The 24,052-nt window shown below is 37.7% G+C and overlaps 2 non-coding genes across 2 annotated transcripts; both read left to right on the forward strand.

The window, feature by feature from the left end:
- The first annotated feature begins 20,023 nt into the window (after nucleotides 1–20,023).
- Nucleotides 20,024–21,950, forward strand: LOC113363179. The gene has a single exon (XR_003365868.1). It is a non-coding gene; the product is annotated as a small subunit ribosomal RNA (ribosomal RNA).
- Nucleotides 21,951–22,648: 698 nt separating this feature from the next.
- LOC113363174 lies at nucleotides 22,649–22,803 on the forward strand. The gene has a single exon (XR_003365867.1). It is a non-coding gene; the product is annotated as a 5.8S ribosomal RNA (ribosomal RNA).
- The last annotated feature ends 1,249 nt before the right edge of the window (nucleotides 22,804–24,052 follow it).

Below are 24,052 nucleotides of genomic sequence, written 5' to 3' on the forward strand. Positions count from 1 at the left end.
CTGTCCAATGCTTGGCCTCTCAAATGTTTATCGTAATATGCAGGCGAGTCTGTAGCATAAAGATAAGTTTCTTCTCGTACGATATCAATTAACGATTCAATTTGATTCCTGGACCACTTGTCGGAATTCATTCTGGTAATATTATATACTATACCCTGGACAATATTAAAATACGATGTATTCATGCACAATGGCAAGTCACAACGATAAACACCGAAAACTTGCCAAACCCAAGGTCACGAGTCAAGTACATGCGTTGAATCACGTGGCAAAATACAGCTTTCCTATTGGACACTGAAAGTACTAGCCACCAAATAGTTAATCTGTCCCCTAATAGGACGTGCTCTATTCGTAAAATACGACAGGAATTTCCGAGGACAGAAGTTGTTATGAAAATCAGTTTCTGACCTTGCGTGGCAGCAATTAGGTTAAGGATACTTCCGTAGTAAATAGCGGCTTACACGTGAAATCTGGCTGGCAAGATCAAAAAATATATCGGTCAAGATCCTAAATTATGATTTATTATATCGATGCCAGGTAACAAACTGTCCGGCATGAAATCTGGCTTGAACAGAATTATAATTCTGTCCTTTACAATTCCACTCTAGAGTAAAGCTCAAAAGGATCTTCTTTTCTCCCTAATTTTTCCAAGCCCGTTCCCTTGACAGTGGTTTTGCTAGAAAGTAGATAGGGTCAGTAGGAATCTCGTTACTCCATTCATGCGCGTCCCTAATTAGATGACAAGGCATTTGGCTATAAAAATGTGCCAAAGTTGGACACTTCTTGGTATGATATTGACCAGTCGCGATTAAGACACTTGATTTCCTCGTGACCAGAGCACCGTGTCGGCACCGTAATTGCTACGATTCAATCAAGCGTCGTATCTGCTGCATTTGACAAACGAGATGTTGTTGTTTGTCAAACGCCTCACATAAGCTAGAAGGGCTATAAACGCAGAACAAAAAAGTAGGCAACATAGACAATACAATAGGCCTCCCGTGATTTCTTCCTCTGCGTTTATATAAAAAAAAAATTAAAGAAACCCGCAGCTGCGACACATACAGGTACGCTTTGAAAGTACATCACGCGGCAAATTTATAAAATATCGTTTTTAGAAAAATTCATTATCCATTGTTTCTTGCGTGGTGTTCGTCAGCATCTCGTACTAGCCGTCTAAGAACCTGTTGCCCATTTCTATCGATGTTCTAACTGCAACCAATGATGATGTTATGCCAGTGTGTTTGGAATGTTTGGAAAGGAAGGGTATGTTTGATAAGGGTTTGGGGGGTAGAGAACTACGGGACCCCACAACTATCGGGAGAACCCGACAGTGTGTTGCTCCAGTTATATTGAGTACCTCTGGATAGAGGCACTCATATTTGAGGATTTTTTCGGTATAGACTTTTCCGAGAGAGTTTCTCTGCTCGAGTCTAATTGTGACGTTGACGATATAAGACTTTTCAGTGCCCCATAGGTTGAGGTCAGGCTTTAGCGACGATTTAATCATGTAGCGCCCAGCAATGTGATTGTCGATAAAATCATTTCGACAAAAAGACACGATTTCATTGTGTCTATGGATTCTCTGCGGTTTTACGAAGGTACAGACAACCGTTTTGTAAGGGCTGGGATAAGAACGCAATCAGCGAGGTTATCAACGTGCCTAACCACATCACTAGGTCTAGCACCAGCTTCTAGCATCATTTTAAGATCTTTGAGCTGGGCAGACGCCTCATTGAGCTTCTTGTCAATCTCTATGTCCCGCAAGTCTTCCCAATCTTTTGAGAGTTGTTGTGTCCAAGATTTAAGGTCATCGCCATCTCGATTTTGTTGAGGGGCTGCTACTTGGACATCAACCAGTTGGTGCCCAGGCTCACAATCACCGTTGTCCAGTATATCTGGATTGACTAACGCTTGGCTACCAACCGCTGGTTTGTCTATTCCACCGGACTTCGTACGCAGGTCAAGCTCGCCCCGTTTAACTGAAATTTGTGTGCGTGTCATATGAGGGTAATGTTCGTCCCTAATTTTGTCATTGATATGGAGACATTTGAGGTATTGGTCATCGACCCTCCTCAAGGTCTTGATATCTTCATCAGTCCGCAGGTTGTACTTTCGGGTCGCAGGGGGGGCAACCGTCTTTTCTCGTTCCTTAAACCAGGATGAGTATATCGCTCATGCTGAGATAGGCCCGCTTTTTTGAGGAAAATCTCGCCGTGTATTCATTGAACTTGATAGCCTCCTCTGATCTCGAACCTTTACAAAAACAAGAGATGACGGTCAAGCCCCCCTGGTTACCACAGACCTGTTCACACCTGCTGCAGATATATTTGACCTTCCTGTCCGGGTTGAACTGTTTCAAGTGCCGCGAGACTTCACTCGCGGACATCAGAGCACAGGCACTCGTGCAGAAAGGACAAACTATCTCAGCGAACGGCCATCACACAACGATTTCTTGATCGTTCCTTAAGCCAGATCCATCAAAATGCTCTCCTGATCTTTTGATAATGTAGACTCATCTTCACTAGAACTAGGTGTACTCTCAGGGGTTGTAACAGATTTTTCATTTTGCTCGTGCAATATGCATTTTCTACAATTTTGTATATTTTGTCTTGAATATTTGCAGTAATTGCATTTTATTGCTTCTGATGTTACCATAGGGTTTGGATGAGAGCATTGAGTTAAAGAGGCAACTAAAATTTTATGAAGATTGGAGTTGTTCATGTGAGTTCAATAAAGTAACTTCTTAACTAGTGAAATAGATGCTTGGTATATTCGTGGAGACTTAGATTGAACTAAAAATTTTATTCGGGATATACACCTTTCTTAAAATTTAAAAGAGCTTATGATTTTAATAAATTTGAAAAATAAATATTCGTTTCTGGAGTTTTGCTGTTACTTTTTATAATAGATTCGGTTAAATTATGTAAAAGAAAGTTCAAACTAAGATCATATTTCCTAACTTTTTCATTATTACCTTGTTGATATCTATTAAAATCGACCTGTATTACGATACCGTACGGTTATTTAAATATAACTCCTCCAAAAGAGCTGACTCTAATACGTTAGAAAATATCTATATTGAATTGACTGTAAGGATTTTCCTGATATGTCATTGCTTGTATGTAGCTGTATTAATTAATTTTTATTTTGTATATGTTAATGCCATTATATTTTGCTTACATTAGTCAACACCTTTGCGGCAGTAAATTTTAGTTTGTTCTGAGTTAGTAGAAAAAGTACTAAGATCAAACCGTATTGTACAGACTTCAAAAACCACATAGAACTAAATATTAAACAGTTAGAGTAGCAATGATGATCAACAAACAGTGCTCGGAACTAAACATTTTTAATTGGAAGAATTTTTGCTTCAGAAAGATTAACGACAACATGATCCGTAGGATAAGGTTTGGACCTCAGAACGAACCAAATCCTTAATACATTATTATAAAGTATACGAACTCCAAATACGTTCGCTAAATGTACGGACCAAAGGGGAGATGTGGAAAAAAATCAGAGACCATATCAATGACGAATTCGGCACATGTTTTGAATAAACCAATGTTCTCGACATTGGACAGATGGAAAGTAATACTGAGGAAATACAAATGATTCATTGATAAAAATGAATCTGGTAGTAAGCATGTTTGGCAGTAAACATTTTAGTGTTTTTTCTACATATAGATAATTATGTTTCACAGATCCAAGGCGATTAACCCCTAATTGAAAATTCAAGAAATTTTCAATCGGCAGCAAAGTACAAACCCTATTTGCCAATTGAGTTCTAATAATGAAAGTAACGTTTCGACTGTAATAATTCAAAGTGGGCCTTTACGATCTGCCATAAAATTGAGCCATCGACTGTTGCTAGAGGAAGGCAGAACATAAAGGACTACATTACAAAAAATCAGGGATGTTAAAAGACAATTTTATAAGGAAATGTTACAAATATAAAGAGAAAAATTGGCTATTTTGAAAAATAAATATGGAGCTGTATGAATTAGTTATAATATAATAATTATTCCACCAACATGTGATTTTTTAAATATATTATTTGTTTACGCCTTACTCAACCCTGGTTTAATTATATATTTTCCCTTATCTCTTATTATATAATTTAGAACTATAAAAAAATCCCTTTTATTGTCATGCATCCTCTCCCTAAATCTATCATCATACCATTAGTCCATTTTTCTAAGAATTTTAATCACCACTCAAAAGAGTCAACAAACTCTCACAAATCAACACTCAAAAGAGTAATATCTAAATCTCATCTAATAAACATATCATCTATAAGCCTATAAATCGTTACATTTAAATATACAACAATTAAACATTTATTCATCATCTTTTATTTTTATTATTTTTAATCGGTATGATATAGCGACTATCTAAATATATCTGGTCCTTTGACAATATAATTAAAGTGCAAGTGTTTTAATAGAGTTCGGCAACATCTTGGTGAATCACGAACGTCTTACACATTTGTATCCTATCTTTTAACATATTTTTGGCCCATTCGAACTGAATGGTCAAACAGTGAAACATAATTTGGTCCTAATCGAACCGGATCTGAACAGTGAAAGTGAAGGAAACAATTTAAATCTAAAATCTAAAACTAAAACTGAAACTTAAAATGCACAGTGTAATACCAAAATCTAATAATTCTTACAATTAGTGTAATACATTGCATCGCATATAATCTCAACTTAGTACACAGTGTGTTATTTAGAATTTAAATCATCATCTATTAGCATAATACACGGCATCGCTTATTATGCTAAAATATATATCTGAAATCTAAATCTTATAGTGCACAGTGTAGTAACAAAATCTAACTCTTAGCGTAGTACACTGCATCGCATATTATTTAATAACATTAATCTAAAATCATAATTATATAAATTTGGTCAATTCAGATGTGAATATACATATACACATCACACAGACACACACCTACATATATATAAAAAAACACCCACATATATTCACATACATACAACCATATTAAATCGCAAATCGATGTAAACATGTATCGACAACGCATCTCACCTTAGCGAAGACTATTAACAAGCGGAATTTTCTCAATAAATGTAAGCATGAAAATGTGTTACCAAATTTCATCTCCAACACTTGTTCGTTAAAAAATACACCTTATGAAACAAATCACAAATTACAAAATAGCTTACAAATAGTGCATAACAAAATATTGAAGTTTGAAATTTCGACCAGTGAAAAAAACATCATTTCGTTAAACAAAACAATAGTTAATCTTAAACATGATATTCCAGAAATATTAGCATTAGATAAGTATGAAAAATTCTTTAAGCTCGAACTGAAGCAATATAATAAAAAATTCAATCGTTTTAAAGCCAAACACCAAGAAAAATTATTGAAATTAATAGAAAATAGAGACAAATTACATCCAATATTAAACGTAGGATTAGATTGGAACAAATGGCTCATTAGTAAAACAGAGACAATTATACCTGTCTATGTATACCAACATAAAATATATTCTAGCCTTAGGACCAAAATTTGCCATTCATAAAAGACATTTAAAGCTGGACTTAAATTGATTAAGAATCCAACAGAAAAGGATATAAATTTCATCAGAGTCACTTTCATACATAAATTATTGAAGATTTTGAAGGATAATAAACAAAACATCAATTTAATAAATAATTTAGCATACATTCATCGGGACATAAAAGCTGCAAAAACCTTTCTAAAAGAGAATTGCCAATTAATTTTATGTAAAGCAGACAAAGGAAATATTCCAGTAATTCTGTTAAGAGATAATTATGAAAAAGAAGCAATGAACATACTAGAAGACAAAACAATGCATGAGGAGTTACCGAGTGATCCGAACAATTACCATCATAGACAAGCTTTTAAATACTCAATCTTTTGGAAAAAAAGGTCACGTCAACAATTCCATCGCCCTAAAGTTAAAAATCCAACACCCTCTAGTACCTAAATTTTATTGCCTTCCCAAAATACATAAACCTAACTGCCCTTTCAGACCTATTGTTTCATATATTGATTCACCTTATTATAATTTATCTAAATTCTTTTCCAAAATTTTAAAAAATGTTACAGTTAACCCACCATATTTTTTTAACAATTCATACATTTTAGTAGATCGCGTAAAGGATTTCAAGATCCCTCATAATTTTTCCTTCGTTAGTTTTGATGTTATTAATCTTTTTAGCAACATTCCACATAAATTAGTTATTACTGCCATTAGAAGTAGATGGTTGCAAATTGTTGAATATACCTCACTACCCCTCGAAACGTTTATTTCTGGAATAGATTTACTACTGAAGGCCTCATATTTCCAATTTAATAATAAATTTTATACTATGATAAGAGGATGTCCTATGGGAAGTCCTTTAAGTCCCGTTTTAGCAGACTTAGTGCTACAAGATTTAGATAATAGTGTGTTAAGTTCTGCAATTTGCAAACCACTACTATATTTTCGATATGTCGATGACACGCTTTTATTAATTAACAAAAATGATATAGAGAATATTTTTCAAAAATTTAATAATTATAATTCTCATTTACAATTAGAAAAATATAGAATATAGAAAAATATAGAAGAATTAGAAAAAGATAACTCTATACATTTTCTTGATGTTCAGCTCATTAACGACGACGGTATTTGCATTACCAATTAGTTCAGGAAAGATAGCTGGTCAGGCAGGTACATTAATTTTAATTCGTTTACACCTCTCAATATAAAGATATTCACAGTTCTCAGTTTAGTAGATCATGCAATTCTTTTATCTACCCCAAAATTTCACAATCACAATTTCAAATTAGTCATTAACACATTACTCATGAACTGTTTCCCTTATAAAATAATCAATCCAATAATTAAAAATAGAATTAAATTTTTGTTAGACAAACAAATAATAACCACGCATTGCTCACATAACTTGTCTGTATCAGAAAATAAATGTTTTGTGAATTTTCCATATATAGATAAAAATTTATACCTTTTATCCAAAAGACTTTTCAATAAACACAATATCAATATTTTCAGAAAAGATGTTGTTTACAAAATAAACTGTTTGAACTGCGATTCATCTTATATTGGGAAAATATGTCAAAATTTAGAAAAATGAAACTGACAAAAAAATGAAAATGACAACATGAATTACAAAGTACAAATAATACCATACAACAAAAAAGTACACTCGATTTCGATTTCCATAATCCGCACATATTATATTATGAAAAAGATTTATTTAAAAGAAGTATTTCAGAATTGATGTTAATAATAGCTCATACATATAATACAGAAAAATTTACGGACAGATACCAATATATTACATGATACTGATAAAACAAACAAAATTTTCTCACGTCAGAAATTAGTTATTTTGTCGTACAAAATTTATAATTAGTTCCATCAGTTTTAATAAGTTACTAATAAGTTAGTGAGCTGAGTGATCCTCGCCTCTGGGTGCAGGTAGAATTTTTGTTAAAATGATCCCCATCAGAGGGTACATAGTGTCAAACAATGCTGGTGATGCAATCAATGAATCACACAATAATTTGAACACAACGCTATGTCCAGGTATATCAGATATAGCCCAAAACCCGCTGACCAGCTCATGCGACGGTATGACTAGTAAAGTAGAACCAGTGGCTGATCTGTCACATATAATTCCGGAAAATGTCATTTTACAACGGAATGAGTCATTGAAGAGCCTTGAGAATTTGATAAATGAACTACACATGATTGTCAAATCAAAGTCAAACATACACAAAGAGGTGAAAATAAAAACAGGCAACATAGCGGCCGTAATTAAAAGATTTATTGATTTAGACAACCAATTGTTAGAGGAAAAAGGCCGAACCACAGATGATATGGAAGTTATGATAAATGAAGTGCAATGTTGTGAGACAGCCCCTATAGAAAAACGTGTACGGCAGGACACAAGCAAAGCCACAAGAAACCGAAACTCACAACATATAAGCAAAAATCAGGTTAATGAGAAAAATGGTTTGCCAAGACGTCAGACGACCATAGAAATATGTAATGAAGAAGAAATCGAGGTAAATGACTGGCATAAAGTTCAGCCGAGAAAACAGAAAAAAAAGGAAGCAAGGGTACATCTGTCAGAACAGGACTCTAACCATAAAATGATAAAAAATCATAGAATTTTTCCAAAACCAAATGCCTTATTAATCCGGCCGACCGAAAAAGTTAATTATTCCGAAATATTACGTCGCATCAAACATAATGTCCCTGATGACAAGGTAAATACGACGGTAGACAAAATAAACAAAACCAGAAATGGAGACTTGTTGATAACTATTTCTAAGAAAAGTGCGGACAAAGGCCAAGGACTACAACAGATTATCGCAGGTGTGTTAAAGGATGAGGCCGAAGTTATTTATAAGGGGCACCAAGAAACTATAGAAATAAGGGATATTGATGATGAAACCTCAAAAATTGATATCCAGATAGCGCTACAAAAAGCTACCGGAGGAGCCTGCAACACACCAGCAGAAGCAATTAGGCTTCGTAAGGCATATAGGGGTACCCAGAATGCTACTGTAACTCTTCCAGCGGCAGTTGTACACGATCTGCTCAAAGCAAATAGCAAAATACGAATTGGATGGGTCAACTGTCGAATTAAAATCATCAAGAAACCAATTCGTTGTTTTAAATGCTGGCTATTCGGACATTATGGATCACAGTGCAAGAGCGAAGTGAATCGGACCAATCTATGCATTAGATGTGGACAAGAAGGTCACAAAATAGCCAACTGTATAAATGCAGCAAAATGTGCACTATGCGCTGAAAATGAAAACTCTGAAAATGTAGCACATCATGCCGGCACTCACAGATGTCCTGTATATAGGGAGGCCATAGAGAAAATAATGAACGCAAAAGCATGAAGATAATACAGCTAAACATGAATCATTGTGAGGCTGCACACGACTTGCTTATGCAGACGGTAAGAGATATGAAAATTGATGTTGCCCTCTTATCAGAACCTTACAAACATCTAACTGATTGACCATGGGAAACGGACAGTACCACCAAAGCCGTTATTTGGTCCTGTGGCAAATTTTGTTTCCAAAATGTTGTTAACAATAGCAACGCTGGATTTGTCGCAGCATCATTAGATGGCATACATTTATACAGCTGTTACGCTCCACCTAGTCTTTCTTTGCCAGATTTTGTCGATTTTTTAGATCGTCTTGTGGAGGATGCAAAACGACACCACCCCGTAGCGATAGCCGGTGACTTTAACGCATGGGCGGTAGACTGGGGAAGTAGGAAGACTAATGCAAGAGGTAAAGCGCTTTTAGAGGCCTTCAATGCACTTGACGTTGTTTTACTTAATAGTGGTGATAAACCAACCTTTGAAAAGGGCAGTGCAAGCTCAATAATAGACCTTACTTTTGTTAGCAGTAGCCTCGTCAGAGGAATTTGCAATTGGGAGGTATTAGATATCTACACTGCTAGTGACCACAATGCAATCATCTGGGAAATATCAACAAATAGAAACTTTAGAAGACATGCGAAAACATCTAAAGCCATTGGGTGGAAAATAAAATCTTTTGATGAAAGCGCCATGAGAGTTGCCTTAAATTGCAAACCTATAATTTCAGAACACGCAGACGAGCATACTAGAGAGCTGATGGAGAGAATAACCGAAGCCTGTGATATCAGTATGACTCGTAAACATGGCATAAATCAAAGACAATCTGTGCACTGGTGGACTGAAGAAATCAGCTCTCTTCGTAAAGAGTGCCTAAAGAAAAGAAGGATCTCTCAGCGTGGATATAGTCTCAGTAATTCTGCACAACTGGTAGTGGAATATAAACAAGCACGTAGGCAACTAAATAAAGCTATCAAAGATAGTAAAGTTAGGTGCTGGAAAGAACTTTTGGATGAAGTCGAGGAAAATCCATGGGGAAGACCTTATAAGACTGTAATGTCTCGCCTCAAAAGCCAGCCAACACCTTCACCAACTTGCCCACGACTATTGAATAAAATAGTAACTACTTTGTTTCCACGACAACCTAATTTGAACTACCAGGTAACGCATGTAGAACAGAATAATATTCCACTTATAACACTTCAAGAACTGATGGAAGCTTGTCATCGCGTTGGTAATAGTAAGGCACCGGGATTAGATGGAATTCCTAATATTGCATTAAAAACATCAATTATGACATCTCCGACAATGTTTCTTAATGCATATAATACTTGCCTGAAAGATGGGGTTTTTCCACAAAAATGGAAACAGCAAAGATTAGTGCTTATTCCCAAAGGAAAAAAACCACCAGATGAACCATCATCCTACCGTCCAATATGCATGCTGGATACAGCGGGTAAAATTTTTGAAAGAATAATTCACCAAAGAATAGATGCAATAGTTGATCCAATCCTAGCAGACAATCAGTATGGTTTTCGCAAAGGGCGATCAACTATCGATGCTATAAACTTGGTAGTTAATACCGCCAAGGAGGCAATTGCTGGAACCAGATGGAAGGGAGGTTCAAAAAAGTACTGCCTTGTAGCTACATTGGACATAAAAAATGCTTTCAATTCTGCAAACTGGGATTGCATTATGAATGCACTCCGTGACAAGAACGTGCCAGCATACCTATGCAATATAGTCGCAAGCTACTTTACAGACAGAATTCTAATGTACGATTCACGCGATGGTACAGAAGAATATAATATAACAGGAGGTGTGCCGCAGGGCTCTGTTCTAGGCCCTTTGCTGTGGAATATTATGTATGATGGCCTTTTGAGACTAGAGATTCCAGAATGTGTGAAACTAGTAGCATATGCAGACGATGTTGCCTTAGTGGTTGTCTCCAAACAAATTGATGACATCATAAGCCTATTCGATATTACATTTAGAAAAATTAATCGGTGGATGGGAACAATGAATCTCCAATTAGCACAACAAAAAAGTGAAGCTGTTCTTATCACTAGTAGGAAAAGAATTGAGACCATCAAGCTAAAGATAGGAAATCTTGAAATCACGTCAAAACCTCACATCTGTTACCTTGGCGTAATGCTTGATGCTCGTTTGAATTTCAATCAACAGGTGGAACACGTTAGTGCTAAGGCGTCAATAGTTAGAACGAAACATGCTCGACTGATGCCTAATATTGGAGGTCCTAAACAATCCAGAAGGATATTACTATCGTCAGTTATTACCTCGGTGCTGACATATGGTATCTCCATATGGGCTGATGCTCTTAAATTTCAAAAATCGAGGAGAATGGCAGGGCCCTTATAACGTCTCAGTGCTATAAGAATTGCTTGCGCATTTCGCACAATATCGGCGGAAGCAGTATGCGTCATTTCAGGAACTGTGCCTCTCTTAGTCTTAGCAGAGGAAAGACGGACAATTTACCATAGAAGACATCAACAACTGAGTCCTGAAAAGCTGAGATTAGAAGAACGGAAGAACAGCATTGACCGATGGCAGCAACTGTGGGATGTCGCAGTAAAGGGCAGATGGACACATCGTCTCATTCCTAACATCAAAGTCTGGCTAAGTCGCAAGCCTGGCGAAGTAAATTATTATACTACGCAAATGCTATCGGGGCACGGCTGTTTTCGAGCCTACCTGCACCGCTTCAAGCACGATAGCTCGCCAGATTGCCCATATTGTTTGGGCGAAATCGAAGATGCTGAGCATGTGTTCTTCGTGTGCCCGCGATTTGGTGCTCTACGGGATGACGTGGAAGAGACATTGGGAGGCAGAATTATCCCAGGTAATGTTGTTGAAGTGATGCTGGCAAGTGATGCCGCTTGGAACGCCATAGACAGATTTGCGAGAGACGTTTTAATGGACCTGCGTTCTATAGAGAGAGAAAGGGCGAATGGCACTTCGCCCATTTAAAAGATAAGTATAATGTTTATTAATTATAACATTGTTTATAACAAGTTAAGAATTGTTACATTCTAGATCCTCCCCCCACGAAGTAATGCCTAACGGCGGTTTCCGTGGGGACCAGAGGCATGGGCAAAGCGGAGGTTTTAGTCGGTATTATACCAGGGCGGTATCGAGTCCGACATACCCAGACAGAAGACCGGTCTGGGATGCATAAAAGCATTTCCTTCGCTATACAAAAAAAAAAAAAAAAAATATTACATGATACTCATGTATGTATATGTATATATGTGTATGTTTATGAGTATAAGTGTATGTGTAATATGGTTGTATGTATGTGGGTATTTTTTTATATATATGTAGGTGTGTGCCTGTGTGATGTGTATATGTGTATGTGTATGTATGTATGTATGTGTGTCTGTATGTATGTATATATGTATATATATGTATATATATATATAGAATTTTATGATATGAGTGGAACGAATATTAATTGTTTAATATGAACAAAACAGCATATATATATAAATGCAAAACAACATATATATATATATATATATATATATATATATATGTGAATATATGTGTATGTATATATGTGTGTATTTATATATGTATATGTATGTCGTATATGTGATGTTTTGTAATTTGGGTATACATTTGTATATATGAGTAAGTATATATATGTACATATATTTTTAATTATAACAATTTAAAACAAATTTTATAAACAAACCGTCTCATTCATAGAATATTTTTCTCCTAACGACATCTATTTTTCAACTGGACCCTAATCCTTCCTCTCCTATCTGATCGCGTGACTATTCAATTTCAAGTGGTTTTCAAGTGGTTAGAGAATTCGGACTTCGACGATCGTTGGTGTGGCAGAAGACAGTATATCGAGCGACTTGTAATGGATAACACATAATGCTAATTTAGGTTTCCATATTTTATATTTGAAATTATAACATATATAAAAGTACTGACGTGGGTGTCTCATAGACGGCGAGTTCACAAATATAAGCCGTATTTCAAAGCATTTAAAGATACGCTCGTGCCCTTTCCTGTAGCTTCGGGATTAAACCCGTCGATCATTCAGTCGAGCGCTCGCTGTCGGTGTAATAACTACACGGAGTCTCTCAGACGTAAAGTCAGTGTTGAAGTTGTGAGTCTGTTAGACGTCAGATCATTATTAGTGTATATCTTTCTAAGTGTCTACAATACGTCACCTCATTATTTATCGTATTATATTAGATGGACCAACCTAGTACTTCGAAAAATACCCGTAAAAGAAAGAGAGTGGTTGCTCATCACTAATCAAGACTTCGAAAAAACTCTACAATATTGGTTAGAAACGGAAATTGAGGGCGACTTTAGCGATGTTGACGATGATCTGGCAGACCCAGACTTCTTCTTACAATCTGATCACGATACGGAATCTGAACAGTCAGGAAACGAACAAAATAAGGAAAATGAGAATCAGTTACAAATCAGACTGACCACCGTGTCTCCTCATGAAACCAACCCAGTTCCAGTACCTTCAACTGTAAGTCCTATTCCAGTTTCTTCTAGTAATCAGTATTATTATGGGAAAAATGGTTTCAAGTGGTCATTTGAAGAACCTGTTATCAGATCGAGTCGTACAGCAAGTCATAATATTGTTGATATTCCTCGACAACAGCCCAAAACATTTATTGATTCGGAATCTTTATGGCTTGAGTTATTCGACACTACTATGATTGATACGATTGTTACCTGCACTAATCAAAAATTATCAGAAATTCGCATGAAGTATAAAAACCCAAATAAAATTGAACTAAGACCTACCGATCGTGAGGAAATGAAAGTTTTTCTGGGATTATTATTTTATACCTCAGTCTTCAAATCGAATCACGAAAACACTAAATACATTTTTGCTAGTGATGGTTCTGGACATGAAATTTTTCGTTGCGTCATGTCTCAGTTTAGATTTCTCACCCCCTTGAACTACATTCGTTTTGATGACAGTAACACTAGATCGCAACGCCTCGAAACGGACCCATTGGCTGCAATTTCAGAAATTTTTCAACTGTTTATTGCAAATTGCAAGAAGGCATATACTCCCGGTGCTTATTTATGTGTAGATGAAATGTTAGTTCCATTTAGAGGCAGATGCAATTTCTTATTTATATGCCGAAGAAGCCGGCCAAGTATGGTCTGAAGATTTTAGTAGTATGTGATGCAGTATCTTTTTATGTGTATAATGCATACATTTACCATGGAAAAAACTCCGACGGGCTGGGACTAACCGAAACTGAGAGAAAGCTCGCCATACCAACTCAGTCTGTATTACGATTGTGTAAGGATTTTGAAAAAACCAATCGCAATATTACAGCCGACAATTGGTTTAGTTCTATAGAACTGATGGAGCAGTTGAAAGATAGAGGTCTGACGTATTTTGGAACCTTGAAAAAAAAAAAGGCACATTTCACCAGAATCTAAAACTAGCCAGCCTGAATTATCTTTACACGGTTTTACTAAAGGTTTCACTATTGTTTCATATGTCCCTAAAAAAGCAAAATCAGTAATATTGATTTCTTCAATGCACCATACAAAGCAATTGGATTCACTATCAAAAAAGCCGGATATCATAATAGATTATAATAAAACAAAAGGGGGTGTCGATGAAATCGATAAAAAGTGTTCCAATTATTCGTCAAATCGTAGAACCAGACGTTGGCCTTTCGCGATTTTTTTTAGAGTCTTGGATATGAGTGGAGTCAACGCCTATGCTCTATACTAGACCTGCACTGCTGTTCCTGATATTCCTAGAGCACGATTTCTTCGGAATCTCGCTTATAGTTTAGTTTTGCCGCACTTGAAATGCCGCGTATACAATAATAGATTACCGAGAGAATTGCGACTGACAATAGCATGCGTACTAGGTCCAAATAAGCCTCCGGTATTTGAAACAATACCCCCTGAAAGTACAGAAGCAACGAGAAAAACGTGTCAAATATGCCCATCAAGACTTAAAAGGCGTACTAAGTACAATTGCATCGAATGCCATAAGCCTATTTGTCTTGGATGTTCAAAAACGATATGCGTGGACTGCGCAGACAACAAGTAATTTGTCCCAGAATATTAATGTGATTTGAGAAGCAATTGTTACCTAAGCAAAACTATAATGTAGACTGATATTATAAATGTAAGAAATTTTCCAATTGACGTCCAAATAATCATATTGTAGCTAAGATTATTACATATATATTTTTAGCCAAGCGAAATATAGGTTATATGATTTGAACCAAATAAATACTGATTTGATTAGAAAATGTTGTATTTTTCACTTCCTTTTAATAGAATAATAATGGCAGATCATAATAAAATTTATACAATACATAATTCAGTAAATAAAAATTATCCATTTCGATTATTTAATATGCCGTCTGACATACGACACGTCATCATTTATGATACAACGAAACCACGTCAGAACTCACGTTAATAAATTAGTGCAAAAAAGAGTGTTTGTTCATATTTACAAATTAATATATATATATATATATATATTAGAGTGGGCCAATTTTTTGCATATTGAGGCACCTCGCTAATTTAACTTTTTACATCATTTGAAACAATATTGTAAAAAAAAGCATAACCCGCAAATGAATTTAAAGTCAGCGAAAAATTTCAAACATTTTTTAATTTAAAGTAAAAATTGAAAAATCTCATGAAAAATATATTATGACATATATCGAGTTATACATCATTTTATTCGTAATTTTATTCTGCATCTTTCGTACGAACAAAGTTTTTTTGTATCTTTCACGGTTTAGACAGTATAAGGCAATCTGTGTAGTTGTTAACTTGTCAAAATGCAAAGTGCGGCTAGGTTGGAGCAATACTCCTCACGATTCGATATTTCTCTAAAGAAAACATATAAACTATTATACATCATTAGAAAGGTCTCAAAATTCTTAGTTCTTTTTCCATACATCACAACTTCGAATTTTGCACGGTGTGCCTACAGGCGAGTTGCCGTCGTGAAAATTTGGAAAAATCGGAAAATCTAGAGAAAATTATATGAACACACCTAACCATTTATATACCATTTTATTCGTAATTTTATTCTGCATCTTTCGTACGAACAAAGTTTTTTCGTATCTTTTACGGTTTTCATGTTATAGAGCAATATGTGTAGATGTTAACTTGTCAAAATGCAAAGTGCGGCTAGGTTAGGAGCAACACTCCTCACGATTCGATATTTCTCTAAAGAAAACATATAAACTATTATACATCATTAGAAAGGTCTCAAAATTCTTAGTTCTTTTTCCATACATCACAACTTCGAATTTTGCACGGTGTAGCCTACAGGCGAGTTGCCGTCGTGAAAATTTGGAAAAATCGGAAAATCTAGAGAAAATTATATGAACACACCTAACCATTTATATACCATTTTATTCGTAATTTTATTCTGCATCTTTCGTACGAACAAAGTTTTTTTGTATCTTTTACGGTTTAGACAGTATAAGGCAATCTGTGTAGTTGTTAACTTGTCAAAATGCAAAGTGCGGCTAGGTTGGAGCAATACTCCTCACGATTCGATATTTCTCTAAAGAAAACATATAAACTATTATACATCATTAGAAAGGTCTCAAAATTCTTAGTTCTTTTTCCATACATCACAACTTCGAATTTTGCACGGTGTAGCCTACAGGCGAGTTGCCGTCGTGAAAATTTGGAAAAATCGGAAAATCTAGAGAAAATTATATGAACACACCTAACCATTTATATACCATTTTATTCGTAATTTTATTCTGCATCTTTCGTACGAACAAAGTTTTTTTGTATCTTTTACGGTTTAGACAGTATAAGGCAATCTGTGTAGTTGTTAACTTGTCAAAATGCAAAGTGCGGCTAGGTTGGAGCAATACTCCTCACGATTCGATATTTCTCTAAAGAAAACATATAAACTATTATACATCATTAGAAAGGTCTCAAAATTCTTAGTTCTTTTTCCATACATCACAACTTCGAATTTTGCACGGTGTAGCCTACAGGCGAGTTGCCGTCGTGAAAATTTGGAAAAATCGGAAAATCTAGAGAAAATTATATGAACACACCTAACCATTTATATACCATTTTATTCGTAATTTTATTCTGCATCTTTCGTACGAACAAAGTTTTTTTGTATCTTTTACGGTTTAGACAGTATAAGGCAATCTGTGTAGTTGTTAACTTGTCAAAATGCAAAGTGCGGCTAGGTTGGAGCAATACTCCTCACGATTCGATATTTCTCTAAAGAAAACATATAAACTATTATACATCATTAGAAAGGTCTCAAAATTCTTAGTTCTTTTTCCATACATCACAACTTCGAATTTTGCACGGTGTAGCCTACAGGCGAGTTGCCGTCGTGAAAATTTGGAAAAATCGGAAAATCTAGAGAAAATTATATGAACACACCTAACCATTTATATACCATTTTATTCGTAATTTTATTCTGCATCTTTCGTACGAACAAAGTTTTTTCGTATCTTTTACGGTTTTCATGTTATAGAGCAATATGTGTAGATGTTAACTTGTCAAAATGCAAAGTGCGGCTAGGTTGGAGCAATACTCCTCACGATTCGATATTTCTCTAAAGAAAACATATAAACTATTATACATCATTAGAAAGGTCTCAAAATTCTTAGTTCTTTTTCCATACATCACAACTTCGAATTTTGCACGGTGTAGCCTACAGGCGAGTTGCCGTCGTGAAAATTTGGAAAAATCGGAAAATCTAGAGAAAATTATATGAACACACCTAACCATTTATATACCATTTTATTCATAATTTTATTCTGCATCTTTCGTACGAACAAAGTTTTTTTGTATCTTTTACGGTTTAAGAGAAAATCGAGGAAAACTGGTTTGAACATTTATTGTAAAATTAGAAAATTTAAACAAATAATTATAAAAAATAATATAACTATATATAAATTCGTTTTATATTCATTGAGATCTATAAAAATCAATAAATACATAATTTTATACAAAAGTTTAAAAAAACCCAAAAAACACCTAAAAACTCAATAATTAACTATAATTCATATTGTCCATATATATAAAACTGTTTGAACATCTAACAAAATTTTCGACAAAAATTTTTCTATCATAAGGGTTCACAGTTCGAAATTTTCCCAGACTTTTGTCTTGACGATTCACACCGTAAGCGCGAGCAGGCCCTCGCCGCAGGTCAAATGCACATCGCTTGGGACTCAGTCAAATACCTACGCTGTGGCCGCGCGCCTTATATAGGGGAATAGGTCGTGTCGAGTGCGATGCGAGCAAGCTCAGGCTAAAGTACGCTATGTTGTTCGGGCGGGTACGGATATCATTCCCCGGTGTAGTTTTTACATCATATTCGATACTTTTAGTCTGTCAATGATATATTAGCGTAACTTTTAATAATGTTGTGAGCCACATCTAGAATTATATACCCCGTATATATTCGGATGCTGGTTTGCGGCTATAGATAACTGGTGGTAGGATCATTCGTTTTTAAACGTTCGATCAGAGAGAGTTGAAATTATTTGGGTCTGCGGACCGCAAATATGAAATCTATATATTTTAATAATATAGAATTTTACAAATTGACTACGGTCAAATATATGTGAATATAGCAGAACTAGCAAAGCTTCTCGCAGCGATGGTCTTTCGTTTTATGAACGTTTGATCGGAGCGAGTTGAAATTATTTGGGTCTGCGGACCGCAAATATAAAATCTATATATTTTAATAATATAGGATTTTACAAATGGACTAAAGTCAAATAGATGGGTGGTGCAGCAGAACTGACGAAGCTTCTCGCACCGAGGATCATTCATTTATGAACGTTCGATCGGTGCGAGTTAAAATTATTTGGGTCTGCTGACCACAAATATGAAATCTTGTGATTACTCGACAAATTATTGCTGTAATCAAGTGCGCTCCTATAGTATAATATACTGTGGGCAAAAGCTTCTGGCAATGATCATTCGTTTCATTAACGTTTGACCGGAGCTAGTCGCAAAATATTGCGCAGTGTGCAAAAGCAGCGTGACGCAGTTTACAACCGCTTAGCGCTCTTATGCATTGTGTGAGAGCACTGCCATGTATATCTGCTCGGTATCGCCAGATGCCTGAGCGAATGACGAAGTTCGTTGTGAAAACGGCGTTCTTTTTGAATATTATACTTTAAACGCATAGCTCAATCAATTCTTTGGGCGCTAGATGAAAGTCTAGTGTTTTAAAGTCGATTGTAGTAAACGCTTGCGTTAGTATTCTATATACTCTGCACATTTTATTCAAATTGTGCGAATTTGAACATTCGCTTCATTGCGTTGTTTTAAGAAAATGAAAAATCAGCGAAAGCAGATTTTTCAATCTCACACACAGTGAAATATTCATATTTCAATTTTAAAGCGAGGACGTTTGTTTTTGGACCACAACGTGCTCTAAAATTGCTAAAGTGGTTGCGCGTCCTAGAGAATTTATTTTCTTGCGACCCGCCATATAGCCTGTCCAGACCATCGCGGTGATGGTTCGCACGGTAACCCGAGGCGACCCGTCGCTGCAGGTCAAACTGTCGTAGACCGTGTCTAGAATAATATACGCCGTATATGTTCGGATGTCGGTTTACGGCCGGGTTCTGGACCTTATTTATAAGTGTTCAACCATACTGTACAGCATATCCGCGGGCATGTGTCGTTGACGCAAAGACTCTTATGCGGAAAATAAAATATACAAATGCAATCAACTCAATACTCTCCGAGCGAGAATAAAAGTTAGTTATAACGATGAATTCTTATAATGAATTCGCCCCGACGTTTTCAATCTAACGAAGGGTAAAGAGACTGTTTGAAATTAACTGGGTCTGCGGACCGCAAATTTCATGTACGGACCGCCGTTTCGACGGTTGTTAAAGGTCTAGCCTCTGTGTAAGCGCAGAATATATAAAATATCAAGTCGCGATGTAAACTGTTCGTCATGTCCAGGGAATATCGTACGACTCAGATATATATATGTAAGAAAATTCGTTGTTTAGAAATATTCATCGAACTTTTCTATACAAAGTGTGGTCTCTCGGGTGACGCCGAGGGACATTTACGCACTATGCTATTATATATATAGCACCCTGGTTGATCCTGCCAGTAGTATATGCTTGTCTCAAAGATTAAGCCATGCATGTCTCAGTGCAAGCCACATTAAGGTGAAACCGCGAATGGCTCATTACATCAGTTATGGTTCCTTAGATCGTACCCACATTACTTGGATAACTGTGGTAATTCTAGAGCTAATACATGCAAATAGAGTTCCGACCAGAGATGGAAGGAATGCTTTTATTAGATCAAAACCAATCGGTGGCGGGCTTGCCTTGCTCACCGTTTGACTTGGTGACTCTGAATAACTTTGTGCCGATCGCACGGTCTAGTACCGGCGACGCATCTTTCAAATGTCTGCCTTATCAACTGTCGATGGTAGTTTCTGCGACTACCATGGTTGTTACGGGTAACGGGGAATCAGGGTTCGATTCCGGAGAGGGAGCCTGAGAAACGGCTACCACATCCAAGGAAGGCAGCAGGCGCGCAAATTACCCACTCCCGGCACGGGGAGGTAGTGACGAAAAATAACGATACGGGACTCATCCGAGGCCCCGTAATCGGAATGAGTACACTTTAAATCCTTTAACGAGGATCTATTAGAGGGCCAGTCTGGTGCCAGCAGCCGCGGTAATTCCAGCTCTAATAGCGTATATTAAAGTTGTTGCGGTTAAAAAGCTCGTAGTTGAATCTGTGTCCCACACTGTCGGTTCACCGCTCGCGGTGTTCAACTGGCATGTCTGTGGGACGTCCTACCGGTGGGCTTAGCCCGTAAAAAGGCGGCCCAACTCAAAATCCTACCAAGGTGCTCTTCACCGAGTGTCGAGGTGGGCCGGTACGTTTACTTTGAACAAATTAGAGTGCTTAAAGCAGGCTCATTCGCCTGAATATTGTGTGCATGGAATAATGGAATAGGACCTCGGTTCTATTTTGTTGGTTTTCGGAATTCCGAGGTAATGATTAATAGGGACAACTGGGGGCATTCGTATTGCGACGTTAGAGGTGAAATTCTTGGATCGTCGCAAGACGGACAGAAGCGAAAGCATTTGCCAAATGTGTTTTCATCAATCAAGAACGAAAGTTAGAGGTTCGAAGGCGATCAGATACCGCCCTAGTTCTAACCATAAACGATGCCAGCTAGCGATCCGCCGAAGTTCCTCCGATGACTCGGCGGGCAGCTTCCGGGAAACCAAAGCTTTTGGGTTCCGGGGGAAGTATGGTTGCAAAGCTGAAACTTAAAGGAATTGACGGAAGGGCACTACAAGGAGTGGAGCCTGCGGCTTAATTTGACTCAACACGGGAAACCTCACCAGGTCCAGACACCGGAAGGATTGACAGATTGAGAGCTCTTTCTTGATTCGGTGGGTGGTGGTGCATGGCCGTTCTTAGTTGGTGGAGTGATTTGTCTGGTTAATTCTGATAACGAACGAGACTCTAGCCTGCTAAATAGACGTACTTTCTGGTATCGCAAAGACCCTCCGCTTCGGCTTCGGTCGTTGTTGGTTGTGGTTCTCACTACCGGCGTACAAATATATCTTCTTAGAGGGACAGGCGACATTTAGTCGCACGAAATTGAGCAATAACAGGTCTGTGATGCCCTTAGATGTTCTGGGCCGCACGCGCGCTACACTGAAGAGATCAGCAGGTTTTCCTTGGCCGAAAGGTCCGGGTAATCCGTTGAAGCCTCTTCGTGCTAGGGATTGGGGCTTGCAATTCTTCCCCATGAACGAGGAATTCCTAGTAAGCGCGAGTCATAAGCTTGCGTTGATTATGTCCCTGCCCTTTGTACACACCGCCCGTCGCTACTACCGATTGAATTATTTAGTGAGGTCTTCGGACCGGTGCGCGGCAGCGTTTCGACATTGCCGATGTTGCTGGGAAGATAACCAAACTTGATTATTTAGAGGAAGTAAAAGTCGTAACAAGGTTTCCGTAGGTGAACCTGCGGAAGGATCATTAACGTACATTTACTATTAAGTGAATGAAACGTGTGCTATATGTCGCAATATAATGTTGCAGACTAAATGTTGTGCGCTCCCATAGTATAATATACTGTGGGCAAAAGCCTCTGGCAATGATCATTCGTTTCATTAACGTTTGACCGGAGCTAGTCGCAAAATATTGCGCAGTGTGCAAAAGCAGCGTGACGCAGTTTACAACCGCTTAGCGCTCTTATGCATTGTGTGAGAGCACTGCCATGTATATCTGCTCGGTATCGCCAGATGCCTGAGCGAATGACGAAGTTCGTTGTGAAAACGGCGTTCTTTTTGAATATTATACTTTAAACGCATAGCTCAATCAATTCTTTGGGCGCTAGATGAAAGTCTAGTGTTTTAAAGTCGATTGTAGTAAACGCTTGCGTTAGTATTCTATATACTCTGCACATTTTATTCAAATTGTGCGAATTTGAACATTCGCTTCATTGCGTTGTTTTAAGAAAATGAAAAATCAGCGAAAGCAGATTTTTCAATCTCACACACAGTGAAATATTCATATTTCAATTTTGAAACGAGATTTTGTATCTCGGACCGAAACGCGAAAGCTTTACGGTGTACTAATTGTAACCATAATAATCATACTAGTTTCAGAATCGCCCGAGTTATCTTAAACGATTTCGAGGGGATCACGATCGAAACATGTATAAATATATATAAAATCACCCTGAACGGTGGATCACTTGGCTCGTGGGTCGATGAAGAACGCAGCTAATTGCGCGTCGACATGTGAACTGCAGGATACATGAACATTGACATTTCGAACGCACATTGCGGTCCTCGGATACTGTTCCCGGACCACCTCTGGCTGAGAGTCGTATAACATTACCAGACTGCCGCTTGCTTTAAACGGCTTGCCGGCGAATGATGGAGTTTCGCGTAAATGCGTGCTCTTAAATAATTCACTCAACGTGTGAGCCAGTCCACTTTGCAACATCGGACATTACCGTTCGTTGACGTTCTGTGGGATTACGGCGGGTTGTGTGTCCTAGAGATTTTATATTCTTGCGACCCTCCCGATAACCGGAAACCCGAACTCTTCGAAATGCGGTTTCGTTCCGGCAAATTTGGACGATTCAAAGGTTCCTCGTCGATTTTGTGTGCGCTTGCTTACTAACGTTTGCGAGCACATCATAATCATAATACGACCTCAGAGCAGATGAGATTACCCGCTGAATTTAAGCATATTACTAAGCGGTGGAAAAGAAACTAACTAGGATTCCCTTAGTAGCGGCGAGCGAACAGGGAAGAGCCCAGCACTAAATCCCGCGGCCGGAGACGGACGCTGGGAAATGTAGTGTTAGGGAGGATCCGATTATCTCGGTGCGTTGCGGCGAGTTCAAGTCCATCTTGAATGGGGCCATTTACCCATAGAGGGTGCCAGGCCCGTAGCGACCGTTGCGCGTATCGAGAGGATCTCTCCTCAGAGTCGAGTTGCTTGAGAGTGCAGCTCTAAGTGGGTGGTAAACTCCATCTAAGGCTAAATATGACCACGAGACCGATAGCGAACAAGTACCGTGAGGGAAAGTTGAAAAGAACTTTGAAGAGAGAGTTCAAGAGTACGTGAAACCGTTCAGGGGTAAACCTGAGAAACCCGAAAGATCGAAAGGAGAGATTCAATGTTATCATTGTCTTCCATTTATTGGCGTGCGATTGACCGGGATTCGTCCTGCGATACGCCGTCGGTTTATGCGTTAGGCGGCGATGGCATGCACTTCTCTCTCAGTAGGACGTCGCGACCCGTTTGGTGTCGATCTACGACCGCGGCGGTAGCCTGTCACGAATTTATTCGCGCCAGACCCCGCGTGCTCCGGCCGACTGCCAGACGGTATAAATGATATGGTATAGGGTCGCTTTTAAGCGTTCGGCCGGTTGCAAGCACGGACGGTTATTGGCCGTCGGACCTAGTCCGGCATCGATGCCGCCTCGAGCTGTTAGCTACCGTGTTCTCGAACGGACTCTATTACCGGTCAGCGATGCTATTGCTTTGGGTACTTTCAGGACCCGTCTTGAAACACGGACCAAGGAGTCTAGCATGTGCGCGAGTCATTGGGAAATACAAAACCA

This window comes from Ctenocephalides felis, unplaced genomic scaffold, assembly GCF_003426905.1.
Source record: "Ctenocephalides felis isolate EL2017-DRISC unplaced genomic scaffold, ASM342690v1 CF-g0.4_SCAFFOLD_00280, whole genome shotgun sequence".
NCBI lineage: Eukaryota > Metazoa > Arthropoda > Insecta > Siphonaptera > Pulicidae > Ctenocephalides > Ctenocephalides felis.